This window comes from Manis javanica, chromosome 1, assembly GCF_040802235.1.
Source record: "Manis javanica isolate MJ-LG chromosome 1, MJ_LKY, whole genome shotgun sequence".
NCBI classification, from domain to species: domain Eukaryota; kingdom Metazoa; phylum Chordata; class Mammalia; order Pholidota; family Manidae; genus Manis; species Manis javanica.
Window position 1 is genome coordinate 161,717,658 of NC_133156.1, and position 22,939 is coordinate 161,740,596.

The window sequence follows — 22,939 nt, forward strand, 5'->3', positions numbered from 1 at the left end:
GAAAAAATTCAAAACAGATAAAATAGAAGCTTCTAGACAAAAGGATCTGTGAAATACCCAACATAATGAACAGAAAAAGAATGACACTACAGCATATAACTGTTAAATTACAGAATACCAGAAATAAATAGAAGACTAGAGACAAAAACAAGTGTCATCACAGGTCTGGGAATCAGAATGGCATCAATGGTAGGAGATATAACACGTTTGAACAATATCTTCAAATTTCTGAGAGAAAATTATTTACAACTAAAAAAACTGTCTCTCAATCTACCAGCTATAAAATGTGAGAGTAAAATAAAGGAAAAAAAGTAACCTCTCTTGTACTGTTTCTCAGGAAGCTGATAAAGGATAAACTACCAAAATAAGGGACTGAATCAAGAAAGAAGACATGGAATCAAGATGGATATAATAGAAGGGAGTTCCCAAATGGCAAAAAGAAACCTCAGGACAACAGCTGTGCAGCAGAACTAGAGAGCCACCAGTCTCTATTGGAACAAGAGGATGGAGGCCTCAGCTTCCAAGAAATGGCCCCTAAGGTATGGTCTCATGACTCCAAGAACAAATGAAAACTAATAAATTATCTGATTACAAAGAAGCTTGTGATCAATATAAATCACCTCTGAATGCTAATTTAGTCATGAAAATATAAACAAAAAACACTGACATAACCAACTCTTATGACATACCTATAATCAGAATATATGCAGTGAAAAATGTGTACATGTATGTGTGTGTGTGTGTATATGCAGGCACATAAATTCCCATTTGAGACAGCCAAATCCACAGTTCTCATAGTAAGAAGTCAGTAGATAAATATAAAATTGAAAGAGCAAGAATTAGCAACATAACATGCTATTTGGAAATGAAGGCAAATGCCAGAATGAATTGCTACAAGAATTGATGGTAGTTGACTTGGGTATCAGAAATTAAAGAGCAGGGAGAAGTTATAGGCTTTTGAAAAAAGCAATGTTAAACTTAAAAATCAGAGAAGTCAAGAGACTGTGTTATTTTTATACCACTAAAAATTGAAGGAGAGAATATAAATGTAAAATCTAAACTTTTCTGTTACTCTTAATTTTATGCTAAATCATTTCTTTGACAGGGAAATTCCTGACTTTTCCTCTTTCTATATTAAAAAACAGCATGAATTATATTGTCCATTTGAATTGGGACAGGATTATTTCATTCAACATTCTTGTTTCATTGATAATAATTACCTTTCCATTTAAAATGTCATTGATGACTATTGGGTTCTTTTTATTTTCATTTCAAATTCCAGTTGTTCCTTGCAGATAAAGCAATTGGCTCTTGTATGTGGTCCTTGTATTCTATAACCTTCCAAAATTCACTTACTAGTTTCAGGAGATTTTTTTGTAGATTGTTTAGGCTTTTCTATATAATCAAACATGTCATCTGCAGTTAAAGAGTTTCATTTCTTCCTTTTCAATATGCATAATGTTACTACTTCCTTTTCTTGTCATAATGCATTATCTAGGACTTTCAGTGTGATGTTGAATACGAGTAATAAGAAAAAATATACTTGTTTGTTCCCAGTTTTATGGGAAAGCATTGAATCGCTCACTATGAAGTACAATGTTAGCTCTAAGATTTTCATGAAGTTCTCTTCCATTCCTACTTTAAATTTTTGGTGTTGTTAGGTGCTTATTCTGCAACAATTGATATAATCACATGTGTTTTCTTACTTGGTCTCTTAGTATGATGAATTACATTGATTTATGAATATTCAATTAGCTTGGCATTCTTGGAGTAAATCCCATTTGGTTGTAATTTATTAGACTTTTTATATATTGCTAAATTCAATTTGCTAATCATTTAGTTAAGGATTTTTGTGTCTAAATTCATAGGACGTTTTGGCTGTAGTTTTCCTTAGTTGGCTTGTCTTTAATTTTAATAATAGGACAATGTTAACCTTATAAAACAAGCTGGGAAGTATTTCAGAAAGATACTGAATACAATTGGTAAATTTTTCTTTAAATATTTGCTGGAATTCACCAGTGGACCATCTTGGGCTGCGATTTTCTTTGTTGAGAATACTTTTATTCAGTTTCTTTATTAGATATAGGACTAGATCTTGAAAGGACTATATCCTTGAGTGAGTTTTGGTAGTTTGTATTTTTCAAGGAATTGATCCATTTCATCTAAGTTATTCATAATAGTACCTTATTTCTAATACTCATGGGACATTAAATCATTACTAATGTCATTCCTGATATTGGTCATTAGTGCCTTCTCTCTTTTTTCTTGGTTAACCTGGCTTGAGGTTTATCAATTTTATTGATCTTTTCAAAAGAACCAAATTTTGTTTTCATTGATTTTCTTGACTGTTTCACAGTTATCAATTTCACTTATTTCTGCACTGGTTTTATTATATCCTTTCTTCTTCTAATTTCATTTATTCTTATTTCTCAAGTTTCCTAAAGTAGATTATTGATTATTGATTTCAGATCTTTCTTCTTTTCTAATGTATACATTCGATGGTGAAAATTCCCCTCTCAGCACTGCTTTCACTGCATCCCACACATTTTGTTAGGTTGTGTTTTTATTTTCATTTAGTTCAAAATATTTTTATATGTCTCTTGAGACTTTTTGATCCTTGGGTTATTTAGAAATGTACTGTCTAAAATCCAAATATTTGGAGATTTTCCCAGCTATTTTTCCATTATTCATTTCTAGTTTGATTTTGTGGTCTGAGAACATACTTTGTATAATTTCTACTCTTTTCAATTTGTTAAGATATATTTTGTAGATCAGAATTCAGTCTATCTTGGAGAATGTTTAATTTGCAATTGGGAAGGATGTATATTCTGCTCTTGTTGGATGGAATATCACATAAATGTCAATTAGATCAAATTGCTTATAGTGCTGTTCAGGTCATCTACACCCTCAGCAATTTTTTTCTGCCTTCTTAATCTGTGAATTACTGACAGAGGAGTGGTAAAGTCTAAAATTGTAATAGTGGATTTGTCTATTTCTCTTTTCAGTTCCATCAGTTTTTGTTTCAAGGATTTTGACACTCTTGTTAGGTACATACACAGTGAGGATCATAATATCTTCTTGGAGATTGATCATTATGCAATCGCCCCTGTCTATCTCTGATAATCTTCCTTGTTCAAAAACCTTTTGGCCTAATATTAACACAGCTTTTCCAACTCTCTTTTGTGTAGTCTTAACAAGGTATACCTTTCTCCATCCCATTTCTTTTAACCTGAGTCTCTATATTTAAAGTGGGTTTTCTTGTAGACAGTACCTAGTCTTGTTGTTTTTTTTTTTTAACTCAGCCTGAGAACCTCTGTCTCTTAACTGATGTTAGACCATTCACGTTTAAAGTGATTCTTGGTTTAGTTAAATTAAAACTATGAGTACTGACTACTACTCCCAAGAGTTTCTTACTTTCATACTAGTATATACTCAGCCTTGGGGAATTCCTCAAATTACCATTTAAGTGTTCCTGCTATCTTACGGCATCTAACAGCTTCTGCTCCACGTAAGCAGATCTCACAGCTGTATCTCCATGGATATTCTTGTCTCTCCAGATTTTGGGGTGGGAGTTTGCCATGTGTTCTCAGTTCTCTGATACGTTGTTAAGAAACCACGGTTGGTTCATTCAACTTTTTCTTATTGTAAGGATGGGAGTGATGACTTCCAAGATCTTTACATGTTGAAGGTAGAACCAGCAGTTTTGATTCCTTTTGATTTTCAGGATCATACTTAATGTATGCCTTAGTTTCAAAACTACTGTCTTACTTAATGTGAAACACTGGACCCAGTCCCATTAAAGTTAAGAACAAAGCAGTTTCCCACTATTTCAGCTATGATATATTGGAGGTTTTCACCAATTCAATCAAACAAGAAAAAATGATTAGAGGAATAAAAATTTTAAATGAAGAATTAAAATGATATGTATTTACAGATGATATGATAGAATACCTAAAAAACACAAAAAAATCAATGAATAATACCAATACAAACAATAGACATTTTAATTAATACCATAGAAGAATATAAAATTAATCTACAAAAATCAATAGCCTTCATATGTATTATAACCAATATAAAAAGACATAATAAATAAGATTTTATTTACTACAGTGACAAAAACACATAAATAAAATACATTAGAATAGACAATTAGAAATGTTCATAAACATATATAATCAAATTTCGAGAAACTTCTGAAAGACTCAAACATAACAATGAATAAGTATAAAGATGTCCCATGTCCTTGGATAAGATGACTCACCATCAAAAATTCTCCCCAAGTTTATATATAAATTTAATGAGATCCCAATAAAAATATCAAGTGTCTCCATGCTGGAACTATACAAACTGATCCTAAATGGAAAAACTAGCAAGCAAGAATGCTATGAAAACCCTGAAAAAGAAGAGTAATAGTGGTAGCCTTATTTGATTAAAAAAAAACCCCAAAACTTTAAACAAGTAAGAGAAGTGTGGTAAGGACATAGGTAACATCTTGCAGGGGCTCCCACTGGCCAAATCTGAGACAATTTGCACATCAAAAAGAATGAGTACAATCACTTGCAAGGTTATGATTAATAAACAAAAATTTGAGTTCATTAGAATTTTTAAGAAAAAGGAAGAAAAACCAAGAAAGAAAAAGTTCATTTACCACCCCTGGAGGTAACTATTAGACAACACTTCCTAGGAAAATTAGCAATTATAAGGAAAAGGTTAAGCATGTGGCCTCTTTTTAAGGAGAATTGATAGTTTTTGTCCAGTTGATAAGGTACAATTCTTCTTGAAGAAAAATGCCAGCTAGTAAGTGTGGAAGGAATGATGGAATTAGAAAACCACTCCTTTGCACTGCAACAGAATAATTGATTCAGTCCATCATTTTCCATGCAGAAGCCAGAGTGACTTTCTAAAGTAACTTTATCCCTTAAAAACCTTAAGTGGTTCATTGACCCTTAGGATACAGCCAAAACACATTCATGTGCTTTTTGGGCCCCTTTATGCCCTGACCCCTTCTTGCCTCTCCAACATTCTTTTTCAGCTTGCACCCCACCCACCAGCCCATGCTTCTCTGCACTTCATGCTTTATGGTTTCTGGAATATTCCCTGTTCTCTCTCCCTTCTCTGCTTTACACATGTTGCTCCGTTTGTGGGGATTGGCATTCCTTGAACTACCTCAAATTGTCTCTCAATCTTTACTGAGATGTCACTTTATCTAGAAAGCCTCCCTGACACCCTTCCTATGTGCCCCATAAAACACTCTGGTAGCGGCCGGGAACCTGTTCTGCAGCTGCCTGTTTACTGATTTCCCTCCTCCGCTACACTGGAAACTTTTTGAGGGCAGGAAATGCATTTTATTCACTGTTGACCTGACAGTGACTGGCATTCAGAATTCTCATCATAACTAATTATTGAATCATCCTGAATTTTGTGAACTATGATCTTTAAATGCATATATATATATATAAATATATATATATATGTTTAGAAGAATTAAGTCTTGGTACACCAATTCTCATCCCAACTTCCTTTCTGAGTTTTTGTGGGCTTGTGCTCATTCTTCCTTATTATTTCATCTTACAGCATAATGCACTTAATGCCTTGTAACAATCAACCTCGATCACTCGTCCCTCTGAGTGAATCATATGAGTTACCATATGTATGTTACCCAGGGGACTTGAGTATAAATTTGTGTTTTTAATGGTTGCTTTCATGTTAGTATTTTCTGATTTTGGTATTTGAGAGACTAGATGTGGGTGTTTCCAAGGAAAGGATAACAGAGCCATGTCCTTACCCAAGACTGTCCCTACAAGGGTCATGGGTCTGTGCTCTCAAAGGCCCCTTTAGATATCAGTAGCGATAGAAATTTCAAAAATAAATTTCAGTTAAATCAGAAAAAAGGAGTAAGGTACAGTGCTCCAAAGCACTTCTCCAAGTGTGGGAGTCCAGAGTGGCCATCTCAGCAGCTACCCAAAGGTCAGGCCAGCTCCCCTTAGACCGGGAAAGATTGTCCTTGTGAGAATAAATGGAAGTAAATGAATGAAAGAGTGAACATAGGTGACTGGATGAAATTGAAATCAAAGGCTCTTCAGACACTATGTAATTATACTATGGGATAGCATAACAATATTCTGGAATGGGCAGAAGTAAACCTTGGGCAAAATTACTTGACCCAAAGAGTCTAGAGTTCGTATACATTTTATTTACGTACTCTTCGAAGAGATTTTTTCCCCTCTTTATCAGTGGCTGCCTACTAAAATGTTTTAAAAGTTAAAAAATTTAGTTTGCACTGACATGCAATTTATACCATCTCACCACCTTTTATAAAGGTGTTGCCAACATTGGTTAGCTCAATGTTTTGTTTCTTTCTTGAGAAAAGACAGAAAAAAATAAGACCTTTGACTCGAATAGGGGAGTGAGAAAGAAAATTGAAATTGAAATTTCACCACAGCACAAGATACATTTTTTGTGCTGTAGAGTTCACAGGTTATTTTTCAACTTGAAAATCAAGTTTGGTCATTTCCTGTTAATGGAATACTGCCATTTAGAGATATACATTTAAACAATAATGAATCGCCACTGCTTTTTCTGTGGTGTCTCAGCCTATGATTCTCTGATGTTGAAGTTGGCAACTGTTGAAATTACTCCATTTGTATTAGTTATGACGTTCAGATAAACAAGCAACCTGATTTAGCTGAGTTAGAGACAAAACAGAGAGGTTGACGTGCATTTACAGAAGTCTATAAAAGGACGAAAACCAAAGGACTCAAAAAAGAAACAGGTCATTTGAATAGTCTCTGAGTTACTGGTAAACACGTCCCAGCTCGCAAAATCAGTGTTCAGGGAGTCCTGATTGTTTCCTAAGCAATTGCAAACTTCAAGTATCTTGGTAAGGGAACGAGGAAAAAGCGTGGAGCCTTTGCACGGAGGATCGCTTGGTGTTTGTGCATCACAGCAATAAAGACTATTGTCTAACAGCAATGTGGGATCTCCCAGCAAACCGACACTGTCAAGAGGGGTAACGTGGTCCTTATGTAACAATTGTCTTTTGCCGAAAGGCACTCAGCTGAAATTGTATCTAAACATACATAATGTAAGATAGTCTTTTTTTTTTTACATGAGAAAACTGCTTTCGCGTGTAACCCCAGTGCTGCACGTGCGGATACCTGCCCTAGGTTCGCAAATACCCCGGTGCAGTCCAGGGCGGGGAGCCGTGTACCCTGCGGGAGCCGGCCACGAATCACCTCACTCCGTGTCGCAGCCTGCATTCCCACTAGCCTACGTGGGCCGTGATTCTCAGTTGCTTCCTGACATAGGGAAGTGTCCGTTCCTGTGTCTCTTTCTCCACTAGATGTCACTGTAAATCAATGGCTGGTGGAGGGGCACCCGTGTGTTTCACGTCTCTTCAGACAGTACCAGGGTCTTAAGCATGGTCAGTCCACGCACTTGTGTCCTCCCGGCTGGAGGAGGCCAGAGCGGGCCGGGGTGGCGAGAACCCGCAGGAGAGAGAGCAGCTCCCCGCGCGACACGGCGACACGGGCGCCGCGACCCGAGCGGGAGGCGCGCTGGTCTCGGGGCGTAGGGCTGACCGCGCGATGCGGAAGGCGGGCGTGCGACGCGTTCCTCGCCACCCCCGCGAGCGAGACGGTCACGTGCCCGGAGGCGCTACCCCAGCGGGCGGCAGAGGCGGCGGCGGCGGCGGGGCCGGGCCGGTAGGCACCGACCTCGGAGGCGCGGCGCCCAGCGCCCGGGGTAGCGCGAGCCGGGCGCGTGCGCCGCGCGGGAGTTGGGGTGAGCCGGGTGGGGAGGGCGGGGTAGGGGCTGGGAGCGCGCCGGCCGCCGAGGGGGAGGGGCTGGGCTGGGCGGAGCTGCGGCGCGCGCGCCCGCCGGTGGAGGCACGGGAACCGCCGCGGAGCGCTCGCAGGGCCGGCCGCGGAGAGCGCGGGGTGAGCGTGGACGGCGGCGCGGCGCGCCGGTGTGACTCCTTTCCCGGCCCTCCACCCCGGCCCCCGGCGAGGGCACTGCGAGGCTGCGGCAGCGGCGCCGGGGCCCGCGAGGCCGGAGGAGGCGGCCGTGCCCGGGCATGGTGGTCTGGGGCAGCGCGGAAGGTGAGCGACCCCCGGCCGGCGGCAGAGTGGGGGAGGGGTGGGACCGGCCCGCGGTGCCCGGCGGCGCCCCGAGCGCGGCCCGTCTGAGGCGGGGCCGAGACCGGCCCGCCACCCGGGCGCCACAGGCCGTCCTCCCGCGGCCTGGGCGGCCCGCGGCGCCCGGAGTGTGGCAGTTGCCGGTTATGTAACGCGTGACCTCCCTTCCCCCTCCGCCGTGGCGCGGCCGGCCTGGCCCCGCCGCCCCGGGAGGCGTCGCAAGGACGACTCGCGCCCGCGGCCCTTCCTCCGCGCTCCTCGCAGCCGCCGGAGGACGCCACCCGCGGCCGCGCTCCGACCGCGCCGCAAACTCCTGCCTCCCGCGTCGGCGACCCCGTCGGCCATTCGGCCCGCGCGCCATTCATTCGTGCGCGCCTCGTGTCGTGGGCTCCTCCAAGCCCTGAGGGACGTGAGCCGGGACCAAGCGCCGGGCCCACCGCCTGCCTCCCGCGCGATGTCGGCAGCATAAGCCCATACCACCCCATCCTTCATGGGATTCCGAATTGGTGTCGGAATAGCTGAAGGCAGTTTTTATTCTCTGATTTTGCCTTATTTGTCCGTTGCCTTAATTTGCCCTGCATCTTTCCCCAACTGTCCTTACTACTGCCCCTTTTCACACCAGTACTTACTGTTGAAATGACTCAGCCCCTGTGTAAGACGGGAAGGGAAATCTTACATATCTCAACAGCTTTTTACTTGAACCCACTTTGGAAAGAAAAGCCTTAATATGTATCACTTTAATTGACTCCCCCTTGTTAGGAAAAATTGCAGATGGTGTAGATCTAGTGTTTCTGTCTTCCATGTCCTCTCAGGCCATGTAGAATAGGAATGGTGTCATTTAAGTGAAAATAATGTAGGCAAGCATATACCATAAAAGGGCTTGTAACTAACTGTTAACGACTTTATGTAACTCTTCTTTATTTATGTGTGTCTCTCTGGCCTCTCCACTTTTAGGCTTCTAGAATTAACCATTTCCTCTTTAGGAAGGGTAGGACATACCATAATCTTGGTTCTTCCAGTTGAGTACTGTTGGGGGTACTTGTCTACCTGTTTTCCAAACGTCCATCTTCCCCACAGTTTTATGTTAGCCAGTTGCTAGCTTGTTCCCATCTATGCTTAACTATGCTGGACTCTTCAAAGCTCACCTAAAAGTCCCTCCTCTTCTAGGAATCCTCCTCTGGTTCAAGAGGAGCCCATCCATTTAATTCTCAGGTTATTTGTTTGTCAGATTCTGTGTGGTAGGATGATTATGTTTTTATCCACATAATCTCTATTTTGCAGGTCTCTTGAGGGCAGAGTCTGTACCTGTCTTTTGTCCTTAGAACTTTACCCGTATTTTATGATTAAACAATACATATTTGTCCCCCCCCCCACCCCCGCAACACTCTTTCAGGGTTAATTTCTATGAAGTCTCAAGTAGAAAATAATTTTTCAAAATAATGAGAATGTGTAAGATCATTCCATTTTTCCTACCCCCAACTTCGAAACTCAGATTCTACCTAAGAGAAATCCTTACCAGCAACAAGCTAGTCATTGATAATAAATTACGAAGACTATATATAATGTATATTTGATAGGCCTTTTTTTGATAGCTGCTATAGGTAAAAGACAAACTTTGGAGTTAGATGTATATTTAAATTCTGCCTCTGCCCATTATTAGCTGGGACAATTGACCTTGGACAGTTTAAAGTTACTAATATCTCTGCTTTTTTTCTGTCTGTAGAATGAAGACATTTCTAACCTTGAGTAGCTGAGGATTAAATGACTTCTTAAATGTAAGGCATCTAGCGAATCCCTTGTACTTAGTAATGCTCAAGTAAATACATGTTCCCTCTGGTACACCTCTTCATTACAACTCACAATCTAGAATGGGCCAGGATGTGCTGGAGACAAAACATGAGTAGAAAGTTAATCAGAAGAGGTGATGGGTACCTCTTCTTGTTTCCAAATAAACGAATGAGCCCCAAACTAAAGAGCAGTGAAGTTCTTTCTCTCAAGAATGTATGAGTGTGTGTGGCATAAAGCATCGAGTATATTAAGCAGAACATTTATAAATGAAATACCTTCTAATAAAAGATCTTCCTTTATAGCACCAACTGAAGCATTAACATGCATATAAAAAAGGAATCTGATTTTTTTCAAAGTGAAGCAGAATGGGGATGAGGGAAGGAGGAATATAAAAGTCTTTTTTAGAGACAGGTTGCATACTCCCTTTTAGTAGTATCTCATTTAGTTATAACTAGTACACAAATCCTAGTCTCACTTCCAGTCTCTTCCTTAAACTGTTGTAACTGTGCCTTCCCAGTGTCCCTATTTCACTTGCACCTTCCTGTCTGGTCCCCACAGAACCAGCCGAGTGATCATTATAAAGACATGAATCCATATATTGTCATTCTCTTGCTCAGAATCCTCCAGAAGCTTCTTGTTGCTCTATGTATTGACTCAAGAGCTCCTTACCACAGGCGGTCGGGGCATTCAGTGATTTGGCTGCTGTCACTTCTAACCTTGCTGCGTGACTCTTCATCACCCTGGCCCTGTCCCATGATCCTTTCGCTGGTTGTTGAACAAACCAAACTTTTCCTGTCTCAAGGAGGTTATACTTGCAGTTCTAGCTGGACCACCCTTCCTCCCAGTGGTTATCTTGCCTTTACATCTTCTGCTTCCTGCTCACATGTCATTGCCACACAGTGGCTTTCCCTGATCCCTAAAATAGGAGCCAGCCCCTCCTTCTGTCACTTTGATACCCTCATTCTGCTTTATTTTTCTTAATAGCATTTACTACTAGGTGAAGATACACTATTCACTCATGTATTGATTTCCTGTTAGACTTGTTTTCTCCTTGGCTGCCTCCTTAGGAGGGGGCAGAGGCTTGTCTGACTTGTCCATAGCTCTATCCCATGTTTATAACTGTACCTGACACATAGTAGGCTCACAGGCAAACTCATTAAGTGAATGAATGGTATAGGTGACACTTAAACATTGGTTCTGGAATCAGACAGCCTAGGTTAGAATTCCTGGTGTTATTCACTGACCGTAGTCCTGGGCAGGTTACTATCTTTGGTGCCTGTTTGCTCATCTGTAAGGTAGGGACTCTAATAATACCTTCCTCATAGGATTATAGTAATAATTGAGTTAAATACAGAAATTCTTTAAACAGGGTTATTTTATGATTTTTTAAAAACTATTTGAAATTAGCTTAGAGTATTCATTTAGAATTTTGTGTTTTTGCATGAGATAAAGGTGCAGTCATTGAATTTTGTATTTCTTTTGCTGAATGTTTTTTGGCTACCACAGTTACATTTATGGAACTCTTTTTTAAAATAAATATATTTTGTGGATGTCCAGAACGGATTGAAAAATAAACTGCAGAGAATGGTGACTAGTATTTGGTCTTAATGTATAAGTCAGTTTTTTTTATTCCTAGGTCTGTAGAAGGTGCTAAGAGTGATTATCTCAACAGCCACTCACCAGAGTTGCTTTTACATCTTTCCCTTTGAAGTTATACTGGAGATACTATTGTGATGATGAAAGGATTTGTTGTAGGCTGAAGACAGGAAAATCCTTGACAATCCAGTTGAAGTATGACTCTAGTATTTGGGAAAGGAGAGATCTGTTATCATCTTTAGGATGTTCAATTTCTGCCTTTCATTAATGGGGTTCCCTGCTCCCCAGTTGTGTTTGGTTCTTAATTAGAGCTTACAGTAATTCAGTTATACTTCATTTCTTCTTTTTCCTTTCTGTTCATAAAGTGACTTGTTTTTTCTTTAGCATTTACCACAAATAGAGAATTGAGGACAAATGATAACTTTGTAATAATAGAAGCTTCGAGCTAAAGCAACGTGAATTAGTCTTAGAAACTAAGATTCAGCCTATAGTAATTGCACTTGCATAACACCAGTTATTTTTACTCTGTCTACTTGTCTTTAGTAAATACCACTTGGTAGGAACATTATATTTTATTTGATTTCTCAATCTGAACTTTAACCAATAAGATTCTAAACTTTGGGCCTGACACTTAAAAAAAAATACTACTTCTCTATGTAATATTTTTTCCAAAATTCAATAATAATTGACAAATTATTAAGTATTTGCTGTGTGTTAGGCTCTTTGCTAAGTGCAGTGTTTCACTTAATATTCACAATTACCATATAAAGTAGGCAAGGTTACAAAGTAACAGATTTATAGAGATGGATGTTACTTAGGTCACACAGGTAAGAAAGGAGCCAGGATTTCAGCTGATTCCATATCCTGAAGTCATAACCACTTTGCTCTAAGGCACATAGAAACAAGGTTTCTGTTTGGAAACTTTCCATTTATGTGTGTTACTCCTCTTAACTACTGGTAGTATCATCATCTTCTGTTGAATAAGTTTTTTTTTTGGATTTAACTACTACTGTACTTCTATATTCTGTATGAAATATTTAATGGGCTGATATGCAAAAATCATTTTTGTTCTTTTTTTTAAAAAGTCATTAAAAAGTTAGCATCACATGTATCATCGTAGGTCAGCTTTGTAAACAGTTTGAAAAAGGTTTGCTTATAATAAATTTGATGCATCAGATTTAAGAAAACGTGAATGTCTTAATATTTGCTTAAAGCTAAAATGAGTCAGTTAATAAGTAAATAGTTAATAAAATTAATGATGTGTTTCTGCTCATTATGGGGCAAATCTCTTGTTTATCTTTGTTTTTAATAAGTAAGGAGGGACATGTTGATGGTATATGTTTTTACACCATGGTAAGCTTTAATGATTTTTGTCATCTAATCTACAAGACCTAAAATTTGAAGAACATCTAAATTATGAGTTGTTGCCTTCTTAACACTTAAGAAAATTGGGAATGTCCATGCTATAATGAACCTTACAGATTCTGTAGGCCATACCCTTATATATACTTAGAGGAGAATGAGACCCAGAAAGTCTTTTAACTGAAAAAGGGGAAAAGTAGGCTAGAACCTAGGGTTGGTTTGTTTTGGTTTGGTTTTTTTGACTGTAAGGCCTTTTTTTTCTGCTACACTAAACTGCTCCCTTCATTACCCAGGGAAAGACCAGTGCATGTTTAGCATCTCATGTTCAAGAGGGTAGAGATTGAACAATATACTCTTATAAATTTATGATGTAAAGTCTTGAGGGTTTTTTAAGTTATTGCTTCTTGTACTTAATGTAGTTAGAAATTATTCCTTTTCAAGTAGACAGGTAGCTGCCTTAAGCACATAGCATTGTTTGAGAATTTTAAAGACCAGTGTGGCCTCATGGCTTCATGCTTGAATTAAAAGATTAGAGATGGGAATAAAAAAGAAAAAAAAGATTAGAGATGGGCAGAAAATTTGGTTGTGTTGTGAATAGTTTGTACTTGAACTCAGTATCTGAGTAACCAAAATGTTGCTTGTTGGCTTCAGACATTCCTGATCATAACCAAGGCTAACATGAGTTTTTTGGAGGTTTGCTCAGAAACTAATAGCTGAATCTTACATTTCCTAAACTGCATCATTTCTTCATTTGAGATTACTAAGAATGGAGTTAATATATTTGTATCATGTAGGCACTAATCTTAATTATGTAACTGAAATTATAGTTATGATTTAGATTCCTTGCTCTTTTAAATGCTTTTAATGGAAGTTCTGAATTTTATCTTAAAATAATCTCTATTTCTTGATTACTTAATTGGCTATTTGAAGCCTTTTAAAAAATGTAAGCTGAACAATCCTGGTTTAAAAAATATTTTAATGATTTCTTCTTTAATATTTTTGAGAACATAACCAAAAAAAGTCCTTTGCCTTTTGTAATGCTTTATGTCTTAAAAAGTGCTTTCAATTGATCTTTTCTCATTCACTTCTCATAAAAGAGAGGTAGGAAAGTATATCCTATTTTATAGCTGCGGTGTGATCCTGGCACTTCTCAGAGTTAGGGCAGACATCACAGGGTAAGGGCACAGTCCACAAGACTCTCCTCACTTCAGAATCTAGCTGCAAGCTTCAGGGCTTCAAGGCCATCTGCATTTCTGGCCAACTGTAGTTCCCACTGTTCACTCAGATTTGATAATTTGCCAGAATAACTCAGAATCAGAAAGTGCTGTACTTGCAATTATAGTTTTATTATAAAGGATACAAATCAGGACCAGCCAGATGAAGAGATACAGAGGTCTGGGAGGGTCTCAAACATGAAGCTTCCATGGCCTTAGGACATGCTGTTCTCCTTCCCTATCAATGTATGATTACCAACCTGCGAAGTTCATCCAAGCCTTAGCATCCAGTTCTTATTGGAGTTTATTACATAGGCGTGATTGAATCATTGGCCACATAGTTGAATTCAGTGTCCAGCTTTTGGGGTTCCATATGACTTTTTGAACTGTTTGCTCTAATTCATTGAAGAATGCTGTTGGTATTTTGATAGGGACTGCCTTGAATCTGTAGATTGCTTTAGGCAGGATGGCAATTTTGACAATATTAAGTCTGCCTATCCATGAGCATGGGATGTGTTTCCATTTATTGGTATCTTTTTTTTTTACTTCATTTTATGTATGTATGTTTTAATTTGGTATCATTGATGTACAATTACATGAGCAACATTATGGTTACTAGACTCCCCACATTATAAATTCCCACCACCTACACCATTACAGTCACTATCCATCAGTGTAGTAAGATGGTATAGAAAACCTACTTGTCTTCTCTGTGTTATACTGCCTTCCATGACCCTCCCCCCTACATTATGTGTCTAATTGTAATGCCTCCTTCCCCCCCCTTATCCTTCCCTTCCCACCCACCTTCCCCAGTCCCTTTCCCTTTGGTAACTGTCAGTCCATTCTTGGGTTCTGTGAGTCTGCTGCTTTTTGTTCCTTCAGTTTTTCCTTTGTTCTTATACTCCACAGATGAGTGAAATCATTTGATACTTGTCTTTCTTCACCTGGCTTATTTCACTGACCATAATACCCTGTAGCTCCATCCATGTTGTTGAAAATGGTAGGATTTGTTTTCTTCTCATGGCTGAATAATATTCCATTGTGTATATGTACCACTTCTTTATCCATTCATCTGCTGATGGACACTTAGGTTGCTTCCATTTCTTGGCTGTCGTAAATAGTGTGTGATATACATAGGGGTGCATCTGTCTTTTTCAAACTAGAGTGCTGCATTCTTAGGGTAAATTCCTAGGAGTGGAATTCCTGGGTCAAATGGTATTTCTATTTTGAGTTTTTTGAGGAGCCTCCATACTGCTTACCACAATAGTTGAACTAATTTACATTCCCACCAGCAGTCTAGGAGGGTTCCACTTTCTCCACATTCTCGCCAATATTTGTTGTTGCTTGTCTTTTGGATGGTGGCCATCCTTACTGGTGTGAGGTGATATCTCATAGTGGTTTTATTTTGCATTTCTCTGATGATTAGCGATATGGAGCATCTTTTCATGTACCTGTTGGTCATCTGAATTTTTTCTTTGGAGAAGTGTCTATTCATATCCTCTGCCCATTTTTTAATTGGATTATATGCTTTTTGGGTGTTGAGGTGCATGAGCTCTTTATATATTTTGGATGTCAACCCTTTATTGGGTATCTCATTTATGAATATATTCTCTCATACTGTAGGGTATCTTTTTGTTCTACTGATGGTGTCCTTTGCTGTACAGAAGCTTTTTAGTTTGATATAGTCCCATTTGTTCATTTTTACTTTTGTTTCCCTTGCCCAGGGAAATATGTTCATGAAGAAGTTGCTCATGTTTATGTCCAAGAGATTTTTACCTATGTTTTTTTCTAAGAGTTTTATGGTTTCATAACTTATATTTGGGTCTTTGATCCATTTTTTTTGTTGTTGTTATCATTAATCTACAATTACATGAAGAACACCATGTTCACTAGGCTCCCCCCCTCACCAAGTCCCCTGTCTTTGATCCATTTTGAGTTTACTTTTGTGTATGGAGTTAGACAGTAATCCAGGTTTTTTCTCTTAAATGTAGCTGTCCAGTTTTGCCAATACCAGCTGTTGAAGAGACTGTCATTGTCCCATTGTATATCCATGGCTCCTTTATCGTATATTAATTGACCATATATGCTTGGGTTTATATCTGGGCTCTCTATTCTGTTCTGTTGGTCTATGGGCCTGCTCTTGCGCCACTACTAAATTATCTTGATTACTGTGGCTTTGTAGTAGAGCTTGAAGTTGGGAATCGAGATCCCCCGCTCCAGCTTTATTCTTCCTTCTCCTGATTGCTTTGGCTATTCGGGGTGTTTTGTGGTTCCATATGAATTGTAGAACTATTTGCCCTAGTTCTCTGAAGAATGCTGTTGGTATTTTGATAAGGATTGCTTGACTCTGTAGATTGTTTTAGGCAGAATGGCCATTTTGACAATATTAATTCTTCCTACCCAACTAAGAGCATGGGATGAATTTCCATTTATTAGTGTCCTCTTTAATTTCTCTTAAGAGTGTCTTGTAGTTTTCAGGGTATAGGTGTTTCACTTCTTCGGTTACATTTATTCCTAGGTATTCTATTGTTTTTAATGCAATTGTGAATGGAATTGTTTTCCTGATTTCTCTTTCTGCTAGTTCATTAGTGTATAGGAATGCAACAGATTTCTGTTTATTAATTTTGTATCCTGCAACTTTGCTGAATTCAGATATCAGGTGTAGTAGTTTTGGAGTGGATTCTTTAGGGTTTTTTTATGTACAATATTATGTCATCTGCAAACAGGGACAGTTTGACTTCTTCCTTACCAATCTGGATGCCTTTTATTTCTTTGTGTTGTCTGATTGCTGTGGCTAGGACCTTCAGACCTATGTTGAATACAAGTGGTGAGCATAGACATTCTTGTCTTGTTCCTGATCTTAGAGGAAAAGCTTTCAGTTTTTCACTGTTAAGTATGATGTTGGCTGTGGGTTTGTCATATATGGCCTTTATTATGTTGAGGTACTTGCCCTCTATACCCACTTTGTTGAGAATTTTTATCATGAATGGATGTTGAATTTTGTCGAATGCTTTTTCACCATCTCTGGAGATGATTATGTGTTTTTTGTCCTTTTGGTTGATGTGGTGGATGATGTTGATGGAATTTTTAATATTGTACCTTTCTTGCAACCCTTGAATAAATCCTACTTGATCATGATGGATGATCTTTTTGATGTATTTTTGAATTTGGTTTACTAATATTTTGTTGAGTATTTTTGCATCTATGTTCATCAGGGATATTGGTCTGTAATTTTCTTCTTTGTGGTTTCTTTTCCTGGTTTTGGTATCAGAGTGATGCTGGCCTCATAGAATGAGTTTGGAAGTATTCCCTCCTCTTCTACTTTTTGTAAAACTTTAAGGAGGATGGGTGTTAGGTCTTCACTAAATGTTTGATAAAATTCACTGGTGAAGCCCTCTGTTCCAGCAGTTTTGTTCTTGGGTAGTTTTTTGATTACCAATTCAATTTTGTTGCTGGTAATTGGTCTGTTCAGGTTTTCTGTTTCTTCCTGTATCGGCCTTGGAAGGTTGTATTTTCCTAGCAAGTTGTCCATTTCTTCTAGGTTATCCAGTTTGTTAGCATACATTTTTTCATAGTATTCTCTTAATACTTCTTTGTATTTCTGTGGTGTCTGTAATGATTTTTCCTTTCTCATTTCTGATTCTGTTTCTGTGTGTAGACTCTCTTTTTTTCTTGATAAGTCTGACTAGGGGTTTATCTCTTTTGTTACTTTTCTTAAAGAACTAGCTCCCTCTTTCATTGATTCTTTCTGTTGTTTTATTCTTCTTGATTTTATTATGTCTCTCCTTCTACTGACTTTAGGCCTCATTTGTCCCTCTTTTTCTGGTTTCATTAATTGTGTTTATACTGTTCATATGGGATTGTTCTTTCCTGAGGTAGTCCTGTATTACAATATACTTCCCTCTTAACATGGCCTTTGCTGCGTCCCACAGATTTTGCAGTGTTGAATTATTGTTGTCATTTGTCTCCATGTATTGCTTGATCTCTTTTTTTTTTTTTTTTTTTTTTTGGTCATTGATCCATTGATTATTTAGGAGCATGTTGTTGGGCCTCCATGTGTTTTTGGGCTTTTTTGTTTTCTTTGCCTTATTTATTTCTCATTTCATACCTTTCTGGTCTAAGAAGCTGGTTGGTACAATTTCAATCTTATTGAAATTACTGAGACTCTTTTTGTTGCCTAGTATATGATCTGTTCTGGAAAATGCTCCATGTGCTCTTGAGAGGAGTGTGTATTCTGCTGTTTTTGGGTGTAGTGTTCTGTAGATGTTTATTAGATCTATCTGTTCTAATGTGTTGCTCAGTGCCTCTGTCTCCTTATTTTCTGTCTGGTTGATCTGTCCTTTGGAGTGAGAGGTGTGTTAAAGTTTCCTAAAGTGAATGCACTGCGTTCTTTTTCCCCTTTTAATTCTGTTAGTATTTGTTTCACATATGTAGGTCCTCCTGTGTTGAGTGCATAGATATTTATAATGGTTATATCCTCTTGTTGGACTGACCCTATATTTGTTTTTAGAGTCCTAAAATGGTGTAGTAGCTTAATTGTCATTTGGAATTTTAGCTCAATTTGAGGATACTAGCAGTTGAATATTACATTGTTGAAGGTTTATGATGTTCTTTATGCTCAGTAGGAAATCTTATTTCTGGTTGTCTCTTAAAAGTAATACTTCGTTCTCTTGGAATTCACTGTTTCTCAGACATAGAATCTATTAAAGTTTAGAAAACTGAGTAAACTTACACTGAGTAAGACTTCTGTTGTCTTTTGAAGAATGTAGCATCTCCTTAGAATGTCATATCATCTTAAAAACCAGCAGTTTTTGTTGTTGCCTTAGATACAGGATGTTGGCATAAAACAAGGGAAAGAGTCCAGAAAGTGTAACAGTGGCAATTTCTTAAACATTCTGCTCCCTCTGTTTTCACTTGCAGTCGCATTTAATATAAGCATAGGTTAAAAAAAAAGAGATTTGTGACAGATGGAACTGGTGACAAATCTAGAAAAGAGTGAGTTACACAATATTTTTGAATTGCCATTACTCAGAGGGATTTGTTTTTCACTGTATGTCATGTGTGCCAGCCTACCGTGTGAGTTTCGAAGGCTTGATGTGTTGTATGGATTGCACAAGAGGGCTTCTGCTGAGACAGACAGATACACCTTGCTGTGGAGTAGTCTCAAGAGCCAGATCTTCCCAGTCTGTTTACAACCATTCCCATCCTCTGTCATTTGGATACACAAACTCACACTTCATTTCCTAACTTTCAAAAAATTAAATTTCAAACTTAGCATGCTATTTAGGGACTTGTTATATTTCCTGAACTACCTATTAGTTCATCTGTCATCACTACTTCTGTCCATATGTCAGTCCCAAACTGTTGCCTTAGCATCTTTTTCTTTTGTTTTCTTTTGATCATGAAATTTCCTTCTTCCTAATGTCCTTCTTCCTGAAATACCCCTTTCCCTCTCTGGTCCTTAAAATCTTACTCATTCTTCTCAGCTCAGCTCCATCCCTACAGTCAAGTCTTCCTTGATCTCTTCTCCAACATGGGATTTATTATTGCTTTCTCTGTACACTTACTGTTTTGTCATTGCCTCTTATGTAGGCTTCTGTAGATGTGTTTCATGCAGATCTCTTTTCTCTAATAGATAACCTTGGATTGTGGCTAATAAACATTTTACTCACCTTGAAAACTGCAAATTACAGTAAATACTCTGTGAATGTGGAGTAAACTATTAGATCAGACCTGGAGTTTGGTGTGGAGAGAGGCACAGGACAGGAGAGACCTTGTTACTTATAATCTAATCAGAACCTTCAGCTGGTGAGTTGTATTTCTCCTGTTGGGAAATTCTTTGTAGGTGGTGCCCAGTGCCAGTCGTAGCCCCTATCTTTCTACTTAGTGTGTATACTCTGTCTCATTATCTCTGAACTTTGTACTTGGCTCTGTTCTCAATTACCACTCCAGATATTACAGGCAACACCAGCGGTTCCCAAAGTATGTGTCTCAGACTGCTGCTTCAGCATTACCTAAGAACTTTTTAGAAATGCAGATTTCAGGCCCTGCTCCAGACCTACTGAATGAGAAACTTGAGTTCGCACCCTGTTTTTTTAAAATTTGGTATCATTAATATACAATTACATGAGCAGCATGTGGTTACTAGATTCCCCCCATTATCAAGTCCCCACCACATACCCCATTACAGTCATTGTCCAACACTGTAGTAAGATGCTGTAGAGTCACTACTTGTCTTCTCTGTGCTGTACTGCCTTCCCTGTGCCCCCCCATTACATTATGTGTGCTAATCGTAATGCCCCTTATTCCCCTTCTCCCTCCCTTCCCACCCCTCCCACCCCCTCCAGTCCCTTTCCCTTTGGTAACTGTCAGTCCATTCTTGGGTTCTGTGAGTCTGCTGCTGTTTTGTTCCTTCAGTTTTATCTTTGTTCTTATGCTCCACAGATGAGTGAAATCATTTGGTACTTGTCTTTTCTCCACCTGACTTATCTTACTGAGCATAATACCCTCTAGCTCCATCCATATTGTTGCAAATGGTAGGATTTGTTTTCTTATGGCTGAATAATATTTCACTGTGTATATGTACCACATCTTCTTTGCTCATTCATCTACTGATGGACACTTAGGTTGCTTCCATTTCTTGGCTAATGTACATAGTGCTGCGATAAACATAGGGGTGCATATGTCTTTTTCAAACTGGGCTCCTGAATTCTTAGGGTAAATTCTAGGAGTGGAATTCCTGGGTCAAATGGTATTTCTATTTTTAGTTTTTTGAGGAACCTCCATATTGCTTTCCACAATGGCTGAACTAATTTATATTCCCACCAGCAGTGTAGGAGGGTTCCCCTTTCTCTGCATCTTTGCCAGCATTTGTTGTTCCTGTTCTTTTCTATATTGGCCATCCTAACTGGTGTGAGGTGATATCTCATTGTGGTTTTAATTTCCATTTCCCTGATAATTAGCAATGTGGAGCATCTTTTCATGTACCTGTTGGCCATCTGAATTTCTTCTTTGGAGAATTGTCTTTTCATATCCTCCGCCCATTTTTTAATAAGGTTATTTGCTTTTTGGGTGTTGAGGTGTATGAGTTCTTATATATTTTGGATGTTAACCTCTTATCAGATATATCATTTACAAATATATTCTTCCATACTATAGGATGCCTTTTTGTTCTGCTGATAGTGTCCTTTGCTGTACAGAAGCTTCTTAGTTTGATACAGTCCCATTTGTTCACTTTTTATTTTGTTTCCCTTGCCCGAGGAGATGTGTTCAAAAAAAAAGTTGCTCATGCTTATATTCCAGAGATTTCTGCCTGTGTTTTCTTCTAAGAGTTTTATCGTTTCATGACTTACATTCAGGTCTTTGATCCATTTTGAGTTGACTTTTGTGAATGGGGTTAAACAATAATCCAGTTTCATTCTCTTGCATATAGCTGTTGAGTTTTGCCAACACCAGCTGTTGAAGAGGCTGTCATTTCCCCATTGTATGTCCATGGCTCCTTTATCGTATACTAATTGACCATATATGCTTGGGTTTATATCTGGGCTCTCTTGTCTTTTCCATTGGTCTATGGGTCTGTTCTTGTGCCAGTACCAAATTGTCTTGATTACTGTGGCTTTGTAATAGAGCCTGAAGTCAGGGAGTGTAATCCCTCTCCCCCACCCCCCGCTTTATTCTTCTTTCTCAGGATTGCTTTGGCTATCCTACAGTCTGTTTTAACAGTCTCCAAATGATTCTGATCCGTGCTCAAGTATGAGAACCACTGTTTAAGATAAGAGTCCCCGGTTTGCTATTATGTCTTTTATTCTCCAGCCAGGTTCTGTCTGTTAGTAAACTTCTGTGGCCTTTGGAATTCTTGATAGGCTGCAACCTTGAGCTTTTCTACAGATTATCATTTGGTTTTGCTGTGGGCATATACCACTTCTTTGTGAAGGTTACTGGCTTTTTACTTCTTTTTCTGAATGCTTTTTATCATATCGTCTCCAGGACATTCTTTTGTTTTCCTCAGTACCTTGATCCTTCCTTTCGGACATGCTGCTTTGAGATGCATGTGAAATATCCTAGTGGAGATGTTTAATAAGCAGTTGGACCATGTGATTTAGAGTTCAGAAAGTCAGGAGAATTGAGGGAAGGTGTTTGGAAACCAGTTAATTATGCTTCTCTCTGGAAGCCAGAGAAGGCAGTTCTTTGTACTTTATATTAAAATGGTGTTTTAATTTCTTTCCTTTCCCTTCTATGGAAATCTGTAATTACAGGAAGAAAATTATGATTCTTTTAGAACCCCTCCTTCAGCTTGTATTCAGTTGACTGATTTTGTTAAATCAATCATCTTTTTGTATTTTTTTTTTGTTATAAATAACCAAGAGGATATGAAGAGAAAATTCTCTTATTGAATTGTTTGGGCTAGAAAACTAATTTTTAACAGGGTCAACCTCAAACTGGGACATGACAAGTAGTTGTTACACATTTTCAGTTTTAATGTATCCAGATTTTTTTCTTATGCATCTTCTTGTTTGTCTCTCTTTATCTGTGTAGTTTATTTAAATATTCACTGTAAATCATAATACTAAAATGCTGAAATGTAGTTACATTCATTAGGGTATGTGTTAAGTTGCTCCCAACAGAGACTTCAGAACACAGTAATGTGAACAATAATGAAATTTTTCTCTTTCCTGTAGTAGGTGGGCCATTTATAGTGGGTGAATGAGTGCTCTTTTTCTTGTTTTTTTAGTTCATGGTGCCAGGTTCCTTCTGTTTGCTTACCCACCCCCTAGGGTATTGTCCTTCCTTAGGCTTGAAGCCAAGTTACCTCACAGCTGTATTCCAGAAAAAAAAGTAAAC

The 22,939-nt window shown here is 38.6% G+C and overlaps 1 protein-coding gene across 6 annotated transcripts in view; it reads left to right on the forward strand.

Moving 5' to 3' along the window:
* The first annotated feature begins 7,767 nt into the window (after positions 1-7,767).
* Positions 7,768-22,939, forward strand: part of REV1 (REV1 DNA directed polymerase) — a 120,859-nt gene continuing 105,687 nt past the window's right edge. For 3 of the 6 annotated variants that reach the window (XM_073239809.1, XM_073239790.1, XM_073239819.1), the window contains exons 1-2: positions 7,866-8,102; positions 9,862-9,913. The gene's annotated coding sequence lies outside the window, so the exon portion shown is untranslated. Of the gene's footprint in view, positions 7,786-7,865; positions 8,103-9,861; positions 9,914-22,939 lie in introns of those variants that run through there. The other 3 variants (XM_073239813.1, XM_073239810.1, XM_073239801.1) reach the window with 3 other exon arrangements.